Source organism: Salvelinus fontinalis, chromosome 18, assembly GCF_029448725.1.
Source record: "Salvelinus fontinalis isolate EN_2023a chromosome 18, ASM2944872v1, whole genome shotgun sequence".
NCBI lineage: Eukaryota > Metazoa > Chordata > Actinopteri > Salmoniformes > Salmonidae > Salvelinus > Salvelinus fontinalis.
In genome coordinates this window covers 39,805,599-39,819,370 of record NC_074682.1, presented here as the reverse complement: position 1 = coordinate 39,819,370, position 13,772 = coordinate 39,805,599, and positions in this window count along the sequence as shown.

Sequence of the window (13,772 nt, the reverse complement as noted above, 5' to 3'; positions counted from 1 at the left end):
GGACTGTCTGGAAGAAATTGAGAAAGTATGTCACATTGTTAGTTAAACAGTAATTTACACAAATGTCCTTATCATGTCCCAAGATGGCATAGCAGTCAGACGTCCTTTGTCCTCGTCGTGTCCCGTGTATATATATATTTACATCTTTCTTCGCATATCTTTTATATATTATCTTTTCCAAAACCTCAACTTCAAAACTCTCCTGCATCCCGCCTCACCAATAATTTTTTTAAAGTATTATTTACCTCAAATCTGAAATCCACAATAGAAGCTAGCCAGAAGCTAGCCAGAAGCTAACCAGAAGCTAGCCAGAAAATAGCCAGAAGCTAACCATAAGCTAACCAAAAGCTAGCCAGAAGCTAACCAGAAGCTAGCCAGAAGCTAGTCAGTTTACTGGCTAACGTTAGTATTCAGCTAACCACAGTTTGTGGTCATCAGCTATCCTTTAGCTCGAAAAGCTATCGCCAGATTTGTACATCGCGACTCAGACCAGAACATACCGGACCTATTTTTCTCTCCATATCCCCGGATTTCAACCGCAAGCTCTGGACATTTAAACCTGGATCTCGCAGCTAGCTAGCTGCTTTCCGTGTGACTATTGGCTTACGTCGATCCAGGAGCAAACATCAATTATTCCAGAGCTAGCCAGCTGAAGAGTTCCATCAGCCACTCCTGGGCTACAATCCCCTATCCGGACCCGTTTTACTGCAGATGCGGAGACCCACCGGGCCTTCACGACTGGACTACCGACGTTATCTGCCCGAGGGAGTTATCCAACTGGCCCCTCCGTCGCGACGTTACCTGAACGCCCATCTGCGGCCCGCTAATCGTTAGCTGTCTTATCGGCTGCTATCTGAATAGGTCTCTCTATTGGACAATTTTTCTTGGGTCACTATAAATATATCTATTTTGCCAATTGGATTGATCCCCTCTACCACACGGAACCCCACTAATCTACCGTTGGAAACGCACAAGGTGGCTAAAATCAGACTTCCATCCTATGCTAGCTTGCTACCGATTGCTCAGTTAGCTGTCTGAATCGCCGTTACCCCAATCAACCTCACTACTCACTGGACCCTTATGATCACTCGACTAAGCATGCCTCTCCTTAATGTCAATATGCCTTGTCCATTGCTGTTCTGGTTAGTGTTTATTGGCTTATTTTACTGTAGGCGCTCTAGCCCTGCTCATTATACCTTATCCAAACTTTCAGTTCCACCACCCACACATGCGATGACATCACCTGGTTTCAATGATGTTTCTAGAGACAATATCTCTATCATCATCACTCAATACCTAGGTTTACCTCCTGTCACGTTCCTGACCTGTTTTATGTTATTTTTGTATGTGTTTAATTGGTCAGGGCGTGAGTTGGGGTGGGCATTCTATGTTTTGTGTTTCTATGTTTAGGTCACTTGTAATTAGCCTTATATGGGACAGGTGTTTGACGTTTTCCTCTGATTGAGAACCATATATAGGTTGGCTGTTCACACTGTTTGTTTGTGGGTGATTGTCTTCCGTGTCTGTGTATGTTGCACCACACGGGACTGTTTCGGTTTGTTCGTTCATGTATGTAGTCTGTTTCCTGTTCGTGCGTTCTTCGTCTATTGTAAGTTCTCAAGTCAGGTCTGTCTACATCGTTTATTTGTTATGTAGTTTATTCAAGTGGTTTTCGTGTTTCGTCTTCGTCTTGTTTAATAAATATTCATGTCGTATCACAACGCTGCGTTTTGGTCAAATCCCTACTCCTTCTCTTCGTCTGAAGAGGAGGAGGACACTCGTTACACCTCCACTGTATTCACATCCTACCATACCTTTGTCTGTACATTATACCTTGAAGCTATTTTATCGCTTTTAGCCGTACCCTTATCCTACTCCTCCTCTGTTCCTCTGGTGATGTAGAGGTGAATCCAGGCCCTGCAGTGCCTAGCTCCACTCCTATTCCCCAAGCGCTTTCATTTGATGACTTCTGTAACCGTAATAGCCTTGGGTTCATGCATGTTAACATTAGAAGCCTCCTCCCTAAGTTTGCTTTATTCACTGCTTTAGCACACACTGCCAACCCGGATGTTCTAGCCGTGTCTGAATCCTGGCTTAGGAAGACCAACAAAAATTCTGAAATCTCCATTCCTATCTACAACATTTTCAGACAAGATAGAACGGCCAAAGGGGGCGGTGTTGCAATCTACTGCAAAGATAGCCTGCAGAGTTCTGTCCTACTATCCAGGTCTGTACCCAAGCAATTTGAACTTCTACTTTTAAAAATCCACCTCTCTAAAAACAAGTCTCTCACCATTGCCGCCTGCTATAGACCACCCTCTGCCCCCAGCTCTGCTCTGGACACCATATGTGAACTGATTGTCCCCCATCTATCTTCAGAGCTCGTGCTGCTAGGCGACCTAAACTGGAACATGCTTAACACCCCAGCCAGCCTACAATCTAAGCTTGATGCCCTCAATCTCACACAAATTATCAATGAACCTACCAGATACCACCCCAAATCCGTAAACACGGGCACCCTCATAGATATCAGCCTAACCAACTTGCCCTCCAAATACACCTCTGCTGTTTTCAACCAAGATCTCAGTGATCACTGCCTCATTGCCTGCATCCGTAATGGGTCAGCAGTCAAACGACCTCCACTCATCACTGTCAAACGCTCCCTGAAACACTTCAGCGAGCAGGCCTTTCTAATCGACCTGGCCGGGGTATCCTGGAAGGATATTGATCTCATCCCGTCAGTAGAGGATGCCTGGTTATTTTTATTTTATTTTAATTTTTATTTTAAATGCCTTCATCACCATCTTAAATAAGCATGCCCCATTCAAGAAATTTAGAACCAGGAACAGATATAGCCCATGGTTCTCTCCAGACCTGACTGCCCTTAACCAACACAAAAACATCCTATGGCGTTCTGCATTAGCATCAAACAGCCCCCGTGATATGCAACTTTTCAGGGAAGCTAGAAACCAATATACACAGGCAGTTAGAAAAGCCAAGGCTAGCTTTTTCAAGCAGAAATTTGCTTCCTGCAACACAAACTCAAAAAAGTTCTGAGACACTGTAAAGTCCATGGAGAATAAGAACACCTCCTCCCAGCTGCCCACTGCACTGAGGACAGGAAACACTGTCACCACCGATAAATCCACTATAATTGAGAATTTCAATAAGCATTTTTCTACGTCTGGCCATGCTTTCCACCTGGCTACCCCTACCCCGGTCAACAGCACTGCACCCCCCACAGCAACTCGCCCAAGCCTTCCCCAGTTCTCCTTCTCCCAAATCCAGTCAGCTGATGTTCTGAAAGAGCTGCAAATTCTGGGCCCCTACAAATCAGCCGGGCTAGACAATCTGGACCCTTTCTTTCTAAAATTATCTGCCGAAATTGTTGCAACCCCTATTACTAGCCTGTTCAACCTCTCTTTCGTGTCGTCTGAGATTCCCAAAGATTGGAAAGAAGCTGCGGTCATCCCCCTCTTCAAAGGGGGGGGGGACACTCTTGACCCAAACGGCTACAGACCTATATCTATCATACCCTGCCTTTCTAAGGTCTTTGAAAGCCAAGTCAATAAACAGATTACCGACCATTTCGAATACCACCATACCTTCTCCGCTATGCAATCTGGTTTCAGAACTGGTCATGGGTGCACCTCAGCCACGCTCAAGGTCCTAAAAGATATCCTAACCGCCATCGATAAGAAACAATACTGTGTAGACGTATTCATTGACCTGGCCAAGACTTTCGACTCTGTCAGTCACCACAGCCTCATCGGCAGACTCGATAGCCTTGGTTTCTCAAATGATTGCCTCGCCTGGTTCACCAACTACTTCTCTGATAGAGTTCAGTGTGTCAAATCGGAGGGCCTGTAGTCCGGGCCTCTGGCAGTCTCTATGGGGGTGCCACAGGATTCAATTCTTCGACCGACTCTCTTCTCTGTATACATCAAGGATGTCGCTCTTGCTGCTGGTGAGTCTCTGATCCACCTCTACGCAGACGACACCATTCTGTATACTTCTGGCCCTTCTTTGGACACTGTGTTAACAACCCTCCAAACGAGCTTCAATGCCATACAACTCTCCTTCCGTGGCCTCCAATTGCTCTTAAATACAAGTAAAACTAAATGCATGCTTTTCAACCGATCGCTGCCTGCAAATGCCCGCCCCTCCAAAATCACTACTCTGGACGGTTCTGACTTAGAATATGTGGACAACTACAAATACCTAGGTGTCTGGTTAGACTGTAAACTCTCCTTCCAGACTCACATCAAACATCTCCAATCCAAAGTTAAATCTAGAATTGGCTTCCTATTTCGCAACAAAGCATCCTTCACTCATGCTGCCAAACACACCCTTGTAAAACTGACCATCCTACCAATCCTCGACTTCGGCGATGTCATTTTCAAAATAGCCTCCAATACCCTACTCAATAAATTGGATGCAGTCTATCACAGTGCCATCCGTTTTGTCACCAAAGCCCCATATACTACCCACCACTGCGACCTGTACACTCTCGTTGGCTGGCCCTCGCTACATACTCGTCGCCAAACTCACTGGCTCCAGGTCATCTACAAGACCCTGCTAGTTAAAGTCCCCCCTTATCTCAGCTCGCTGGTCACCATAGCAGCACCCACCTGTAGCACGCGCTCCAGCAGGTATATCTCTCTGGTCACCCCCAAAACCAATTCTTTCTTTGGTCTCCTCTCCTTCCAGTTCTCTGCTGCCAATGACTGGAATGAACTACAAAAATCTCTGAAACTGGAAACACTTATCTCCCTCACTAGCTTTAAGCACCAGCTGTCAGAGCAGCTCACAGATTACTGCACCTGTACATAGCCCATCTATAATTTAGCCCAAACAACTACCTCTCACCCTACTGTATTTATTTATTTATTTTTCTCCTTTGCACCCCATTATTTCTATCTTTACTTTGCACATTCTTCCACTGCAAATCTACCATTCCAGTGTTTTACTTGCTATATTGTATTTACTTTGCCACCATGGTCTTTTTTTGCCTTTACCTCCCTTATCTCACCTCATTTGCTCACATTGTATATACTTATTTTTTTCTACTGTATTATTGACTGTATGTTTGTTTTACTCCATGTGTAACTCTGTGTTGTTGTATGTGTCGAACTGCTTTGCTTTATCTTGGCCAGGTCGCAATTGTAAATGAGAACTTGTTCTCAACTTGCCTACCTGGTTAAATAAAAGTGAAAAAAATAAATAATAATGCACTCCTGCGATACAATCTTACATGTTACTAAGTGTGTAAACATTTTAATGTTTGAATTAAAATCTTACCATCAAAATATTCCTCTTCTGCACTTTCTTGAGGCAAAATCATCAATGATGTCATCATAGGACATGTGTTTCCCCACATCATGATTTATGGTCATGATTGCCAGACCACTCAAACGTTCCTGTGACATGGAAGACCTGAGGTAGCTTTTGATGAGCTTTAATTTTGAAAAGCTCCTCTCTGCCGATGCTACTGTTACTGGTAGGATGACTGCAATTCTTAGGGCTATCCAAAGGTTAGGATAGAGTTCCTCCAGGTTTTTCTCACAGAGAAAGGAAAGCAGCTCAAATGCAGTCATCTTATCTGTTGGCAGATCAGGTAAATTCTGAATCTCGTGTGCCAGATCCATTCCACTGATGTCACAGTCATCTCTGAAGGTTAGAGTGTTTTCAACTTCCATGCAGTGAGCCTGTAAAACTTATTTTTAATAGGGGGCGCTGTTTTCACTTTGGGAAAAAATAGTGCCCAAATTAAACGGCCTCATACTCTGTTCTAGATCATATGATATGCATATTATTATTACTATTGGATAGAAAACACTCTGAAGTTTCTAAAACGGTTTGAATTATATCTGTGAGTAAAACAGAACTCATTTGGCAGCAAACTTCCAAACAGGAAGTGAAAATTCTGAAAATTGGTCTCTGTGCAAGGCCTTGCCTATTCAATTGCCTTGTATTTATGGATCAATCTGAGTGAGAGGTCAGCCATATCGGTAGTACTTGGTGACGCACGAGGATTTGTCATATGGTTGGTTGCAATTCGTTTGGTAGACACGAGGAAATGCTCCGTCTGGGACGTTATTGGATGTATTTCTTAAAAACATCCTAAAATGGATTCTCAACTGAGTTTGACCAGTTTATTCGACTTTTATTTAGACTTTTTGAATTTTTCGTTCATGCGTAAAATCTTCTTGGAAACGTGAGCTCCACCATGCTAGCCAAAGTTGCTAATTCGACAGACGTAATGGACATTCTAAAACCAAACAACGATTTATTGTCGAACTCGGATTCCTGGCACTGCATTCTGATGAAAGTTCATCAAAGGTAAAGGAATATTTATGATGTTATTTCGTATTTTTGTGGACTCTTTGGACTCCAACATGGCGGAGAATGGCTGAGCGCTGTCTCAGATTATTGAATGCTGTGCTTTGTACTAAAGTTTTTTTTATTTTTATCTAACACAGCGGTTGCATTAAGAACCAGTTTATCTTTCATTTGCTGTACAACATGTATTTTTCAGCAAAGTTTATGATGAGTTTTTCTGTTAGATTACGTTGCTGTCTAAAATTTCTCCGGACATTTTGGTTTTATTTGTGACGATGGCTGCGTTGTAAAACCCAGATTTGTAGCTATAAATATGCACATTTTTGAACAAAACATAAATGTATTGTATAACATGATGTCATAAGACTGTCATCTGATGAAGTTGTTCAAAGGTTAGTGATTAATTTTATCTCTATTTGTGGGTTTTGTGAAAGCTATTTTTGCGGTGAAAAAATGGCGTTGTGTGTTTGGCTATTGTGGTGAGCTAACATAAACATATATTGTGTTTTCGCTGTAAAACACTTAAAAAATCGGAAATATTGTCTGGATTCACAAGATGTTTATCTTTCATTTGCTGTACAACATGTATTTTTCATAAAGGTTTTATGATGAGTATTTATATATTTCACGTTGCTCTCTGTAATTATTCTGGCTGTTTTGGTGCTATTTGTGAGGATGGCTGCAATGTAAAACTACGATTTATATAAATATATATTGTGTTTCGCTGTAAAACACTTAAAAAATCGGAAATGTTGGCTGGATTCACAAGATGTTTATTTTTCATTTGCTGTATTGGACTTGTGATTTCATGAAATTATATTATATGATATCCCTGTGGCGCTAGGCTAGGCTAGGCAATGCTAGTCAGCGTTTCTGATGAGGAGGATCCCGTATCCGGGAGGGTGATTAAGTAGAGGTTTTAACAATTCACTGGACATCTGAGAGGCAGTGCTGATGTTCAACAGCACTCTGTATTTGGTTTTCACTTGGTTGAGTGTTTCAAATCTCTCATCCATGGATGTAACAGCAGAGTCGACCACAATGTTGAAGTAGTTGACTTCAAGATTTTTCAGTGCATCAGTCACTGGTTCATCAGGAGCCTCGTAGCTGAAATGCTTCTTGCTGTTTCTTAGGTACCTCTCTTTCAGAACAGCCTCCACATTAATTTCTTCACAAATGCTTTTGGCAGTTGTCTGGACCTCAGAGAATCCAGTTTCCCATATAATGAGGGAGACCGTTGCATTTTAGATTAAATTAACTGCGATATCCAACTGCATTGAGGCGGATTGGAGGAGCTTGTTCACCTTGTTTGTCATTGTCAGTATCTCACACCATACGATACAGGAAATCAAGAAGCGGTAGGACCCAACTTCCTCTGTATGTGCATGGCTTCCAGTAATGCCTCCTGATCCTCAGAAGCCTGATACCTGATTGAATGAACACTTTGGAACCTACTCTCCCATCTTGTGTCACTCCATGACTTCACAGTTATGTTCACATGTTTCTTCAAAACACTCCATCTTTGTGTGCCAGCTGAAAAGAAGGTGAAGAGCTTTTGCAAATGCCCAAAAAACCCAACTGCATCTTTTGAAGATTTGGCAGCAACTGCAATGACAAGGTTTAGAGTATGTGCTCCACATGGGACGGACATGGCTCTGGGATTTTTTTGGAGCAGTCTGGCTTGTACTCCTTGGTGCTTGCCCTTCATGTTGGCCCCATTATCATAAGCTTGCCCTCTGCAATTGTCAAGTGAAATCTTCAGCTTGTTCAGCTTATCTAAAATGACAGTGGACAGATTCAAGCCTGTTGTAATCTCAACATTCACAAAACTGAAGTGCTCCTTGATCTCTGACTTTTCCTTTAAAGCCACGATTCTCAGAATAATGGACATTTGCTCCTGGTGACTAATGTCAGGTGTACAGTCCAAAATAATGGAGAAGTACTTTGAGTCTCTTACTTGAGTCACTATTCCTTCCAGAATCTTGTCTCTCACAATCTGTATCAGCTCATTCAGTGTGCACTTCCCAAGGTAATGAGCATGTGTATCTCCATCTTTAATTTTGCTGAGATGATTTTCCATAACGGGGTCAAATTTTGCCAGTAATTCAACCTCTTTTAGGAAGTTTCCATTATCTGGTTGGAATAATTTGTCTGATGAACCCCTGAATGCTCTATTTCTGTCAGCCAGAGACTGGGTGATACTTATTAAACGTGTGAAGGACATCCCGCCATCTCTTCTTTCAGCCTGCAAAATTGTCATTTGTATCTGGTCAAAAGTCTGTCCCCGACTTAGGCACAGATCAAGTTCTCTCCGCTTAATCATATTGTTCGTGTGTTCAGGACTACCCTCATGGTGTTTCAGAATGGCATTAATATTTGACCAGTCATTTACGCCTTCCTTTATTATTTTGTAGTCTTTTGTAGAAAAGAGCTTACAGCAACATTTTTTGATTGAGTATGAAAGCCAGTTTCTGGTAATCTTTTCCCCGTTTGGCAGCTGTCTCTGTAATACGCCTGAATGTAAACGTCTTCTAGACTTGTCTTTAGGGTAAGAAAAATCCAGTCCTGGTTTGAATGAACCTCTGCGCTAACTCAGTCGTCATAAAATCTGTTAAGACTGGGGGCCAATCTGCTGGGGCATTTGGTGGAGTAGCAACTGTTCTATTTGGGTCTGAGCTGCTTGTATCTGATGCTGGTTGTACACCTCTGGTTGTGCTATTACTGGCTGAGGCGGCCTGTACTTTACCTGGGTCTGTGTTAGTACTTGCTGAAGACGGCTGTACTGGGTCTGTGTTAGTATTTGCTGAAGCAAGCTGTACTGGGTCTGTGTTAGTACTTGCTGAAGCTGCCAGTACTGGGTCTGTGTTAGTATTTGCTGAAGCGGGCTGTACTGGGTCTGTGTTAGTACTTGCTGAAGCTGCCAGTACTGGGTCTGTGTTAGTATTTGCTGAAGACGGCTGTACTGGGTCTGTGTTAGTACTGGCTGAAGCCGGCTGTACTGGGTCTGTGTTAGTACTGGCTGAAGCCGGATGTACTGGGTCTGTGTTAGTACTGGCTGAAGCGGGCTGTACTGGGTCTGTGTTAGTACTGACTGAAGCCGGCTGTACTGGGTCTGTGTTAGTATTTGCTGAAGAAGGCTGTACTGGGTCTGTGTTAGTACTGGCTGAAGCCGGCTGTACTGGGTCTGTGTTAGTACTGGCTGAAGCCGGATGTACTGGGTCTGTGTTAGTACTGGCTGAAGCCGGCTGTACTGGGTCTGTGTTAGTATTTGCTGAAGCGGGCTGTACTGGGTCTGTGTTAGTACTGGCTGAGGATGGATGTGGATCAACTGAGTCTGTGCTTGTACTGACTGATGATCCAGTATCTCCTCTACTGACAAACTGTAAATTATAGATAACAATACTATTATTCATTTTATCAGCTGCATCAGGCCCATTCAAACTGGCTCCCCCAGATTTCCTTTTATACATTTTCAAATATAAAATACTATTTATACTATGGCTTGGCTGAATACTTGATGGTTATTATTTACTGAAAAATCATCCATATTGATGATCCACATCCATATTTCCCAGTATGCCCAGCTAATCAATATTTTTAATTCAATATATAAATCAATAGTCAGTGTCAAACCATTGCTTTCCATCTTGCATTAGTCCAGAGTTGTAACTAAACCTTAACTGAGAGACTAGATAATCATTGTCTTGTTTTAAAATGATGTGCACCTATGAGGAGTGCCATCACGCCCATATATTGTCTGGACTGGTCCCCACAGAGGTTGCTGCTGGAAAGTGCGAGTTTCATTTCGTGCACGCGCATATGAACACATGTTCACACGCTACACGGTTATCTTTTCCAAGCTGCAGTTTCTAAACACCATTGTATTTCACTCTCACTTTTGTCAGGCACAAAGTCACAGAAAACAGCCCAGGAAGTGGCTGGCAGACAAGCAAGACACAGACAGACCAAGAGATGCACTGCAAGCTAGCACATCAACTTATGGGTGGCTGGTCTCAGACGATCCCGCAGGTGAAGAAGCCGGATGTGGCGGTCCTGGGCTGGCGTGGTTACACGTGGTCTGCGGTTGTGAGGCCAGTTGGATGTACTGCCAAATTCTCTAAAACAACATTGAAGACGGCTTATGATAGAGAAATGAACATTAAGATTATCTTGGCAAAGGATAAATGCTCACCAACAGGGATGTAAAAAAAAATGTGCACAAGATTTGAAAGAAAAAAGCTTTTTGTGCGTATTTCAGCTCATGAATCATGGGACCAACACTTGCGTTTCAATTTTTGTTCAGTATATATTCATATTCATGATTTTTTTAATCCCTCCCTGTCCATCGCTAATTACTCTCTCCATATGTTCTCTTGATTAAACACAGTGTCCTCAGATCACAGTTGCAGAGTGGGCTGAGTCAAATGCCCCACACAGTCACCGCACTTATACACCCATATCCCTCCGCCCCCACACATAGCACAAAAGCACACACCAAAATCCCAGTCAGTATTAGAGAGAAAGCCAAAGAGAGTTTCTGGAGAGGTTTGTGAAAGGGCCTATACTTACAGAGCACTTTAATCAGTAGCTGGGATGGCCAAAGAATTAGATTTACTAAATTACTGCTTGAGGTACAACGAGGCAGAGCATTGCAGGGCTTTGAACTGCAAGCCTGGATGACTGATAAGTGATTAACGAGGGTCAAGTTCAGTTTGATGTGGACCTTGATAACGATAATGAATTACACAATTTTCATAGAGAGGGAGGGTATGTGATTCGTGCCTTTCTGATGATTTTATATTGGTTTATAACTGATGTTGGTTTTGGTCCAATATCCATCACAATGTATGGTCAGGTGATGAGTTGTTAGTTTGATGCTTGGTATTGAAGATGAATGTAAGGTGTTTACAGTAAGCAGATTTGTTTCTTGTTGAGGCATTGACTCGTCAGTTCTAGCTGACATCAGTTATCGGGCCTACAGCAAGATGGATTGTTATTGAAACTGTCCTTGAATGCAATGTGGCTTCATTACTCTAAGTTATGACAGGGCTGACAATTTGATTAACACCTTACATGGCGAGTGTCCTGCAGGAAATCTGCGGTACAATAATGGATGAGTTTCTGACTCATTCTGTGGCTTCCCCCTTCCAATCCATGACTTTGAGTCGTACTGTTAGCAGATATGAGTGCACGGCTTGGTACAATAAATCAATCAAATGTATTTATAACGCCCTTTTTACATCAGCAGATGTCACAAAGTGCTTATACAGAAACCCAGCCTAAAACCCCAAACAGCAAGCAATGCAGATGTAGAAGAACGGTAGCTAGCAAAAAAAAAAACTAGAAAGGCAGGAACCTACAGTAGGAGGAAACCTAGAGAGGAACCAGGCTCAGAGGCGTGGCCAGTCCTCTTCTGGCTGTGCCGGATGGAGAGTATAAGAGTACATGGCCATTAAGGCCAGATTGTTCTTCATGATGTTCAAACATTCATAGATGACCAGCAGGGTCAAATAATACAGTACCATAAAGGACCTAACATCAGTGGTTCATGGATGAATCAATGGATGGTGCACACACATAGTCTATGTACTGTATGTAGGTCATCTGACTGCAGGCCATGAGTGCGTAAGTCGGTCAGCTCAAACCGGTTGAGACCGGACTGTGGTGGACGTAGGGGTGGGGGTGGGCAGGAATCACATGACTTTCCCCCAGGCGCCGTGTGCCCTCCATGGGGCATCATCGAGTCGCTCTCCACAGCCTAGGCCTCCATCAGCCCAGTAAACATCACACCCGCAAATCAGATTTCACAAACGTCATCGGCCCATCTAAACCTCAACATTCTCTCTCTGAGTCTCTATGTGTGCACATTCACTAGATATTCAACATGGACCTCGATCTGCCCCTTGATGGTGGATGAAATCTACCATCTCTCTCTCAGCCTCTATCATTCAACTTTTCTACCTCCACTATCTCTCCCTCTAAAGACCTCATATTGAGCCCAGCATCAGCCTCTCAGTCAAGTACAAAGAATATCTGGTGTTTCTGAACCACCTTTGCAAGCTGTCACTGCTCAGTTTTCAGCTCCACTACTAATAAAGACCTCTAAGCCTATCTATATATACTATTACTTCCCTCCTTTCAAATATCTCACACATTCAACTAACCTTATCCTATTTATCCATTGCTAATAATATGTATCTGTTGCCACCCACCTAGTCTTTGTATAAACCCCCTGAGCACACCATGTAATTTCAACGTAGATAATTGTGTAATAATTGGTTGAGACGTTGATCAATGAGATTACAACCTATACAGTTTTCACCACATCAAAAAGACAGCCAAAAATTGGTTGAATTTCCAATGTGTTATCACTATGCTTTCAACCATCTAAAAGCACCACCAAATTCCAATGGAAAAACAATGTCTGACTTTTGGTTTAGTTTTCACCCAAATGTCTATCACTGTGCTTTCAACCATTTAAAATCACAGCAAAGTTCAAATGGGAATACAATGTCACATATTTTGTTTATTTGTACAACAGATTAATGTGTTATAACTGTGCTCCATCTAATGACCTGGATTGCAGCTGAGATTACATTTAAAGTACATGGTGTAAGTGATCAGTGCCGTTTGAGATTCTGCACAGATTATTATCTCCATAGACTGCGATGACCTATGCATGCTATCTTGAACATGCATGTTTTATATGATTACATAAGAAGACATTTATAGTTACAGTAACCTCAAAATGTGGCCATGGATGTGTTACTAATTTTAAGGTTGAATTTTACATTAGTTTGTAAGATATCCTTAACTTTAGGCTATTTACTGTATTACAAAAGTAATATTGAAATGTGTTAGTTTGACAATGAAACCATTTAAAGGAGATGTATCTACTGCTTGGATGGTTCCATCTGAGCCTCTGGCTTAATCCCATTCTTTACATTTATTTTTGGTTGAGTTGGTGACGTGAATCCAACATATAATTTGTTAACTTATCAACAAGTTAATAGGCTATTTATTGTATTTCAAAGGTGATATTGAATTGTGTTTGGTTGTCAATACAACCAATTATCAACTTTTGAAGGATGGAAGGTTCCATCTGTGCCACTGACTTAGTTTGGCTTTAATTCCAGTTTGTCTACAAAATAATAATTTATATGTTGTATTCACGTCTCCATCTCAACCCAAGATCTAAGCCAAAGAATAGGACTAAATCAAATCAATCTTTAAATGCACTTTGAATAAAGTTTAACTTAGATTTTGGTTGAAATGGAGAAATTAATCCAACAGATACATTATTTTAATGTAACGTATTTAATTAATTTAATGTAATAACCCTAGGCCTATTATTATGTCCATTTTTTGTTGAATTCTGTGTTGAATTGAAACAATAGCTGTTGATGAATTGCAAAATACTATATAGGCCT